Genomic DNA, 10,439 nt, shown 5'->3' with positions numbered 1-10,439 from the left:
AAAGACAAAATACATAACTCCGCGTGAAAGACAAATTTAATATAGTATAATATCATTCATTTGTCTAATAAGTCTACTAGTATGTATTACGTACAGCTTTTGTTTCCCAGTTAACAGTAATTTGCATGAATCTATTCGCATTTAGTTAGCTAATCTGCGTCGAAAAACAACTTTACAAAGTACACATTTACACAAACGTATGGCTCGTATATCGTACGACTTTGGTCACATAAAGTATCACTTCTCGAATTAGTGCGATAAAATAGGACCATAATTATGTACTAAAATTATACCCTGAGGTCCATGTACTTATTGTAAAATGTATATTATGGTATGCAAACGAGGGTGCGGTGTGACGTATTGTCCTTTGAGTCGTCGGCAACCCGAACCCTCCTTGGAACTTGTACAAAAGGGAGTGTACATGTTTCTAATGGGTTGACAACGCGCATGTGACACTTGTGAGTTGCAGGCGTCCATAGGTTACGGTGACCGCTTTTCATCAGGCGGACGGTATGCTTATTTGCCACCGACGTAGTATTTTAAAAAAAAAGAACTATTGAACTAAAACCAGGGGCGGCTCACTCTGCGATTCTATCGCCGCGCTACAAGTACATCCTGGCGGCCGCGAGTCCGCGGCCTACTCAGGGGTGGCGCGCGTTCTCACGGAATGCACGTTCGCACTTTCTATTGTTACTTTACGTCGCGAAGTTTTTTTAAGCGATGTCCGCGTATGGAATGGCTAATAATACTTAGTTAAATAGACATATTGAATAAAATAAATACCATCAGACATTCTTACTTAGATCTACTACTGATTAAGTCCCACGGAAAAGTTCAATAAGGCTTGTGATGTTGGAACTTGAACAAAAATATATAAATACAGTATATAAACCTAGAAAGTACCCAAGACTTGAATATAATAGTATAACATTTTATGTGAGTATTAATTCGTTTGGATCCATTGGTAACCCTACTATCACCGTACGCCGCGCACGTGCGGCTCGTTTCTTTGTAAGAATTTTGTAGGTATTTAAAAAGGCGGCATTTCGTGAACATCAAAGCAGTGGGCCTTCTGTACTTGTACTATTATATATTCTGTGCTAAAACACCCCCTTCGGTCGTAAATGTTTTAATTTTAATGCGTCGCCACGATGCGTACGACATTTTTCAGCACATAGTATGACCCTTTGAACTTTTCGTCATAGGCACAAAAAGTACCACTTCTCGCACTAGCTAGTGCGATAAAATAGCACCATATGTACTGAAAAAACTATTTATAGTATTACAGTACTTTTCGAGCCTCTATCTAAACATTATCAAACCTAGATACTTAGATAAGATATAAAACATTCCTGTTTGTAAAATTTAAGATTCGCTGAGATTTGACAATTAGACAACGTGTTATCTATCTATCTCATCTCTCTACTACCACTCGACGTTCGACGTACAATCAGCCAGACAATCAGCATCAACATAGGTAGTGACTGTCAATATTTTTAGTTATGATATCTCATAACTACTGTGTCCTATCGGAGGCAAAAGAGTAGGTCGCCTGATGGTAAGTGATCACGGCGGCCAAAAATGCTGACAGCAAATTAATCTAGATCATTTGGGGTCCAAATCCCTTACCTACACCTTAGCAGACCTAACTTTTAAAACACCAGTAACAATCACCACAAAACCACACCTCGGACACTGGCGATCAAATATATTGAAAGAGGCGCATTCCTAGCACACAGTCTTAGCTCGTGTAGGTGAACGCGTACTATGCTAGTATGAGTGAAATATGACAGGTCGACTGGTCGCGTTTTTGACAGGCGGTAACTGTGAGGTAACCGAGAGGGGTGGGCGGCACTTTCAGCGGGGAGCGGGAGTGGCCATACTGTAGGATAGTACTCTTTATTATACTGTGACAAAACACAACAAAACCAGCCGTTATCAAACAAAGAGCAACCGGTCGCCCGTATCTCTAGCAAAGACCGATTGACTCCCAACAATTAAGTACTAAAATAGAAAACAGATCATTTGGGGTTAGCTTTCTGTTTAATCGTTATTTCTCATAATTTCATAAAGTAGGTTAGTGCGAACTTGCGAATGTGACTGAAAAATGAAAGAATAGTACATTACGATACAAGTGCGTAAAAAAGGAAGTTCGAAACGAGTGGCGATAAATTTCTCCCTTCGGTCGTGTTTTAAATAGACACAAGTTACGAATTTCCTTTTCGCACGTGTATCGTACGACGTTTTTCAGTACAGATGAGCCTCCGAAGTTTCGACCTGGCATATAATGAACCACTTCTCGAACTAGTGCGTAAAAAAGCGACCATCTGTACTGAAAAATATATACGCGATTAAGTCCCGATTTTAAAAATAATTATGTGTAATAATCGTGAAAGTTTAAACCAGTATTTTGAAAGAAAATAGTTAACTAATATAAAACTACTGTTACTAATTAGTAGGTCTGAGTCGAAAAATCAATGAAAAGAATCTTGTTTCTGTTTCGCGAATTTACAAAAATGTAAAGAATTCGTCAATACCGGCTGACCGGCGAAGTTTTGTAAACTATCATTTTGAAGTTTCCTCCCTTTCCTCACTTGCTACGTACCTAATGTTAGTTTTATGTTTTACAACAGCGAATGATTGGATTAAATTAAATCGCGGAACAAGAAGATAAGACATAAAGGATGACTTTACTGCACTAAAAGATAATTGATAAGGATCGTAGTAAAAACGCAATAAAATTCATCAACATTTCTAGCCGTGACGAATAGCGCTTGTGTGATATGGATTTCAACATTTTCCATGGTGTTTCAAGTTAATTTTACGGTTTAAATCACGTGTTTTAGTCCTAGCTATTCGGAAAGCCTAGGTTTTCATAATCTTTAAATACTTACTTATATTCTAAGTATGTTTGGCAGTCTGAATTAGATTTTTTTAGGTACTGATATTTTGCGGAGCAAGGTGATGCATATCCTTTATCTCCAATAAACCTACAGTGGTTAAACTAGTTCCCTGATATAGGTACCTATCAATCAGCAATAGAAATATGCATAAATAAAATGCATAATGCATATGTTAATTTCACAGCAGCCAGTCGCCAACATTTTCAGCAAACTGATAATATTTGCGCCACTGAATTTTAAATAAGGATAACCACGTCTTTGAAGTGCGACACTTAGTGTGATGATTTATATTACAAACAGTAAAACATCAGTACTAATAAGTAAGGTAAATTTCTGTGCGACAACTATGACAAAAACTTGCTAAATTTGGTTCGTATCTATTGACAGACCATTTTAAAGATGTTCTAACCGCTTTTGTGAATATAGGATAATTGTAAGCTGAGGCCTTTTATGGGCTGAATGTTTTTAATGAGTTTCATACTTATGGTAAATAATATTACAGTGTTCGTAGAGAAAAATATCTGAGTAGGTAATTATTTAAATTTATGCATATTATTTATCTTAACACATTCATTTTAAAGTACAGTCAACCAATTAGAATCCTAGGCCACTCTAGAACTCTATCGTATTGACACCGTGCTTCATTTGCTATAGAAGTCAGTTCGACTTTTACTGTGAAAGGGTTCTACAGTGGCCTAATAGAATTCATATTGGTTGACTGTACGTCATATGACCACAGTATAAGGATAAATCAGTAGTTAATCTCCGGCAGCGGCGACGCGGTCGTTACTACTGCGCAAGGTCACGCAGGGTTGTACCTGTGCTACTGTCCTACTCGTAGTAATTGTGTATGGCGCTATGCTAGTACCAACGCTCTTTCTACCTTTTTATCTAATAAAGATTCAAGTACGTGTTTGTTTCTTAAATACTGACGAAATCGTATTTACATTAAATGTTTGAATAGATGTTTGCACAATATTTAAGTAGGCACACAGCAAAAGGGAGTGTACAAGTTTCTAATGGGGTGGCAACGCGCATGTGACACTGTTTGAGTTGCAGGCGTCCATAGGTTACGGTGACCGCTTTACATCAGGCGGACCGTATACTTGTTTGCCACCGACGTTGTTTAAAAAAATAAATATAAAAAGTAGGTACCAAACTTTCGAGCTAGATAGATCGCAGCATCTACCTAAATGTCGTTACAGATAAATCCTTATTGATTTTAATGTGTCATTCTAGCTTTAAATCTCACTTTTACGCCATTTACGTAAGCAATAATGTACCTAACACTGCAAAAAATATAACAACCACTTACTTTTCTGGGTGTCTAGGAATTCTAAAGAACATTCTGACATTTCCGCATTTTGAGAACTGTTCTCCATACACCCATAAACACTACAGTAACGAAAATATGTCTTCGGTGCTGACGTCATTTTCTCCCGAACTCAACACGTCAACACAGCGCGCGAACGCGGCCCCGACTGTCCAGCCCAATACTTACCAGTTTCGCATGTATTTGGTGCATATGGAGAGTAGTTTTCGACACACCGCGCGGAGTGAAGTTTGTTAGAAGAGTTATTACTGCTTTATACTGTGATATGACTCTACATAATAATATCTATCGTAAACGATGGTTTCATTTCGAAAAATATATAGTAATATTAGTGATATCCTGTAAAACGTTAAACCATACTTTTTATATGAAAATATATGAACTTCTTACCTAAAATATATGAAAGAAAAAAAAACACATAAACTTACCAAAAAATCTCAAAAAACAATCAACTTTAAACCAACTTTTACCACTTCACATGTTTCCGAACGCACCCACTTTGAAAATTAGTTCGCGCCAAAATTAAAAAAAAAAATACGCACGGAGTGACAGTATGGCGGACCGAGAGGCACTGGCGCGAGCGAACTGCCAGCGAGAGGCGGCTCGGAGATAATAACGTAATGCACCTCAAACAGGCTGCTTCAGCATTGCACAAATATCTTTCATATTTTGGTGCTTGCCGGTGACACAGATCGCATTGAATCGATAATTATGGGAAGTTTCCTCTTAACATATTGTTCGGAAACTTCTGAATATTTTTAAGGTACCTATTGTTGGCCACTATAATTGCAGTGTTATGATTAAGTATTATACTTTAATGTGTGAATAGTGTAGATTTTGTAATGTTATCAATTATCATCTTACTGAAACACCGAACCCCTTTCCCGCAAGGTAGCTGATAAGAGTTGGTGACTCCAATCGCAGTAAAGATAGCATAATTTTTATTCCATTAAAACATCTCATCTCAAATCCAAAGCTGTAGACATCCCGAATAAACATAGGTAGCCTACCTACTTACCTACAGGTACCTACACTTGCCTACACTCTCGCTTTCTCCAATATTGACAATACTACTTAGTACGAGTGAAATAAACAATACCTAAATGATATCATTATCATTCTTATGTTACCATCCAGATTACATCCGAATTGGCTTGAATGTTATTGTTACATTACATAATGAGAAAAGTAACAAACAGCAAGTTAACTGCTTGAGTAAATTATTGTTTTACGGCATATTTGCACACCTGTTTACTTGTCTTAATCGCGTGAGAGGCTTATTGTTATTACTCTTTTGCGTATCATACCTACAAGTGGATTAGGTTTAAATACGTAATATTTTAATTAGGTAATTACAGTAGTAAAAGGAAAAAAATGAAAATACCAAATAAGTATATCACGTAGACTAAAATGTTGACGACGAAACGAAAAAAGCAGGTAATTTTTTGCCGAAAAAGAGTAAAAATAAATTCGAAATGAGCGACGATGGATTAAAACGCGATCAAAGGGAGGGTTTTAAATCATAAAAAATAATTCGTACTAGGTACTATTTTTTTATGGGATAGGAGGCAAACGAGCAGACAGGTCGCCTGATGGTAAGCGATCATTGCCGCCCATGGACACCCGAAATACCAGAAGTGTTGGAGGTGCGTTGCCGGCCTTTGAGATGGGTGTATTACGCTCTTTTCTTGAAGGTTTGAAGGTCGTATTGGTCCGGAAATACTGCAGGCGACTATGGTCCATGTTGCCACGCAATGTTAAATTGTACCTGTATTTGTATGCATATTAAATATAAGACAATTACGGCGTGGTCTGAACAAGACATTTCCGTTAGTAGAACTAATATTTGAGATATTAACAATGGTATAGTATGAATTTTCTGAGATGAATTTTTGGGTTTTGCCGTAATCTGTTAAACAAAAGTCTTTGTTTCTATTATTCACAGCGGCTAGCTCCCGTTTCCACAGCACGTGCTAAAGTCTCAGTGTAGTTAAAAAGCAACTATCATGATAACAATAAGGTTCAAATTTATGAAACAGTTTACAGTATGCAGGTAACTTTTTTTGAAGATGACAAAACGTGTTATCTCCGAAAGGGCTTTTTATGGATTTGAACCTTATTGTTATCGTCATAGTTGCTTTTTAACTACACTGAGACTTTAGCACGTGCTGTGGAAACGGGAGCTAGCCGCTGTAAATACTAGAAACAAAGGCTTTTGTTTAACAGATTACGGCACAACACAAGAATTAATTTCAGAAAATTCATACTATATATTGACTTGACTTTGAATCTGATGCATATCGTATCTATTTAGATCTAATCTTTGACGTCTCTTAAAGTAGAATTTGGCCTAAAGACATACCTATCTTCAAGGACCATCGTACAATACCTACGGGACAGACAAAGCCCATACAAAAAAAGCGTACCGCTGAAATGTATGCCTTTTAAGATTAAAACTAGATGGCGCTGTTCGCAGCCTGGAAGTGGCCAAAATCATATTTTCCCAAAATATTTTTGCGTGTTTTTATTTTTTATAAGACATGATCATTATTTTAACATCATAATATCACGTCAGTACACATTTTGAAAAAAAAAATACATTTGTAGGCATCATCAGTGTAGTTATTATAGTATTTAATGGGTGGCGCTAAAAAAATGAGCTACGATTCTTAGTATCGATACTGTAAATCCTATATACTTAAAATAATCCTAGCTATCTTGAATACAACTGCCCTCTTAATAGGCTGTATCGTAACATTCATAAAACACTAAGTTCTACAATCTGCATGATTACTTATCTTTTTAGAGGAAATACTAGCTAACAACTGATAATGTGATAATAAAAAGGAAAAGTGGTACTTTTCCTGGTAAAAACTATATAAATTAAATGTACTAACCGACACAAAATTATTGTACAGTCAACAACACAGCTGTGAATGCAAAGTGGCAAAAATATAAATACAGAACTTTATTGCCTATACATTAAGGTATGTATATGTCGCAGCATGACGGCTGCGTATAATGGAATGCCAAGTATGGAAATAGTCTATGCTTGAGTTGAGTGTGTTTGACTGCAATACTGCGGATTTTTGGCATTTTGTATGTGTATTGATATCCACACCTGTGTTGTTGAGTGTACCTAAAGGTTTTTTTTTAAATAAATAAATATACATATTGGGGACACCTTACACAAATCAACCTAGCCCCAAACTAAGCAAAGCTTGTACTATGGGTGCTAGGCGACGATATAAATACTTATATAGATAAATACATACTTATATACATAGAAAACATCCATGACTCAGGAACAAATATCTGTTCTGTGTTCATCACACAAATAAATGCCCTTACCGGGATTCGAACCCGGACCGTCGGCTTAGCAGGTCACTACCAACTGCGCCAGACCGGTCGTCAAGTTGTATAGTGCTAGTTATTTCATAACTGACTACCATAGGGTGACATTAAATTAATTAACTTTTTCTTTCATTATTTTAATAGTAAGTAGATTATAAGCAGGGCCCGTAACTTTCATGCCGATGACATAAATTTGACGTCACGCTGCATATAGAATGATTCAAGAGTTTTATTTAATAATTAATCATTATTCATCAATCATTTTAATCATGACTTCAATACTAATCTATTCATACATAAAATAATTAATACCTACTCCAACGGGGTAATGCCACAAGCGTTATGGGCACTTTTGCACCGGAGGCGGTGCGGAGCGGTATTGACTAATTACTGTTTGTAATTATTTTTCGTTAAGGTTTTTTTTTTGACATGTATAAATATTTCTTACCTCTAACCAATAATTATAAATTTGATATAGGTAACGAGCAATATTGTGACATAGTTTAAGGAAAGTGGATACCTACTTGATACATTAAATTATTTGTTTATTTTTATACATAAGTACCTTTTATTAAATAGTTTTGTACCATATTTCAATAAATTATAAAAACAAAACAATATTGTTTCCTTTTCGTTTCACGTATCAACTAGGTATTAATTATTTCACGTATGAGTAACTCACTTTTGAAGTAATTTGTACATGATTAAATTGATTGATGAATAAAGATTAATTATTACAATAAAATTATTTGAATCACCTATATGCACCGTGACGTCAAATTGATGTCATCGGCATGAAAGTTACGGGCCCTGTTTATAAGATTACATACATAGGTGAGTAAAGTAAGAAAAGCTGGAAAATCCTTGACTTACTTTTGTTTCAAGTGTTTTGAGATAGGAAATATACAAGGAAAACACGGAAATAGGAAAGACGTAATTGATAAGATCTTAAAAGTAGATAATAGTGTAACTCCTTACCATGACTTTTGACGTTACTTGACATCGAGAACGCGGGAAATCAGAACCTAGTAAAGCCTGACCAGACAAAAAAAAATGTTGGTCAGTGTAAGGAGTACAGCCTACAGTTTAATTTTTTGCTTTTGTTACACGCCCCACCCGGTATCTAAGCGCCGTGTTGCGAAATTTCATTAGAACTATTTTCTTCATACTATCACATCTCGGACACTGGCGATCAAATATATGAAAGAGGCGCGTTCCTAGCACACATTCTAAGCTCGTGTAGGTGAACGCTTACCATGCTTGTATGAGTGAGATATGACAGGTCGACTGTTCGCGTTTTTGACAGGCGGTAACTGTGAGGTAACCGAGAGGGGGTGGGCGGCACATTCAGCGGGGAGCGGGAGTGGCCATACTGTACGATAGTACTCTTTATTATACTGTGATACTATACTGAACTGTCGTCGCATACATCAGAATAAAGGCGCCTTGACAATAGTCATAATATGTATTTCTGGGCAGGCTATACCCAAGTACCTACAAATCATCGTTTTCCTTGCTGAATTCTGGCTTTATGTCACGGCTTATGAGTCTGGGTAACTAGCCAACGTCACATTTACTTACGATAACATCGATTGTGATGGGTAGGTGCCCTGGGACCACTTGGCAAGTAATCTCATTCTTGGGACAGGCATAAGTTTTATCTCTAATTTAATTTAAATTTTACTTTCTCTTGGTTGCTAGTCTACCCCCCCCCCCCCCCCCTTTCCATAATTAATGCGACAGAGCTGTTTGCGTTTCGTTCGACAGTTCGACACGGATCGTTAACGATTTGCAACTTTCACGCAGCCTAGAACGAGGGTTTAGAAAGGGTTTAAAAAGGCAAAAACAAGGGTATAATTTTTATATAATTCATTTATTTAAATTGTATAGTATTCACATTGTTGCAACACCGGCTTTACATACAAAATGAGAACACAATGTTTCACAAAATAACTAGGTATAAAGAGAAATGCAGCGGTTGAACGAAAGCTATAATAATAGTAACTAGCACTATACGACTGTATAGTATTGCCATAGACAAAAAAAAACCTAGACGCTCAAATAACAGAAATATATCTGATAGTTTCTGATACCTGCACCAGATGGCGTTGCAGATACTTTCTAGTTGCTGAACATCAACCATAGATGGCGCTACGATATATGACTAATATTCAAGCGTCTAGCAGTTGTTTTGTCTGTAGCATAGCGAATGAGACTTATTCAAAACTTGGCAGTAACCGCAGCTGTGGCAGGTAATACTGATATGCCAAGACTTGGCGAGTGTAGTCAATGATCGAGAAGAGAACAGTGTGAAGCAAGGGAGTGTCCGACTTTTCAATATCAGGCTTTAGTGAACGTTTGACGATAAAGGAATTGTGGCCACTATTTCAACTTGGCAGTCGTCACTTTACACTGGCAAAATGCGGTCGATCGACGGTGAAGTACCATGAACTCCCAACTACTTAGGTTTTCATACTTAGTTAGGAGTTCATGGCACTTCGCCATCGCGATATCTTTAAGCGTTTGTCGACCCAATTATTTTTAAGCGACATTTTGGTGAAATAGAGGTCAATATTTGGCATGACTCGTCATTTAGTAAAGAACTAAAGCGGGAATTGAGATGTTCGTGAACTCACCCAGATACGTACCTATGCATTAAACATAAGTTATCACAATTTAAATTCTATAGGCTGAAGAATTGACTACGTCTCAGCCCTCACATGCCGTAAATAAAAAAAAAGCTATATAATTGACTAAATATTTTAAACCGCTATTCGGGGTAAAAATAATAAATCTAATGTCATCGCAGTTTAAACACCTAAACGAGAACCAGACTACGTTAATATTAA

Source organism: Leguminivora glycinivorella, chromosome 21 (assembly GCF_023078275.1).
Source record: "Leguminivora glycinivorella isolate SPB_JAAS2020 chromosome 21, LegGlyc_1.1, whole genome shotgun sequence".
In the NCBI taxonomy this organism is placed as follows: domain Eukaryota; kingdom Metazoa; phylum Arthropoda; class Insecta; order Lepidoptera; family Tortricidae; genus Leguminivora; species Leguminivora glycinivorella.
This window is presented reverse-complemented; position numbering follows the sequence as displayed.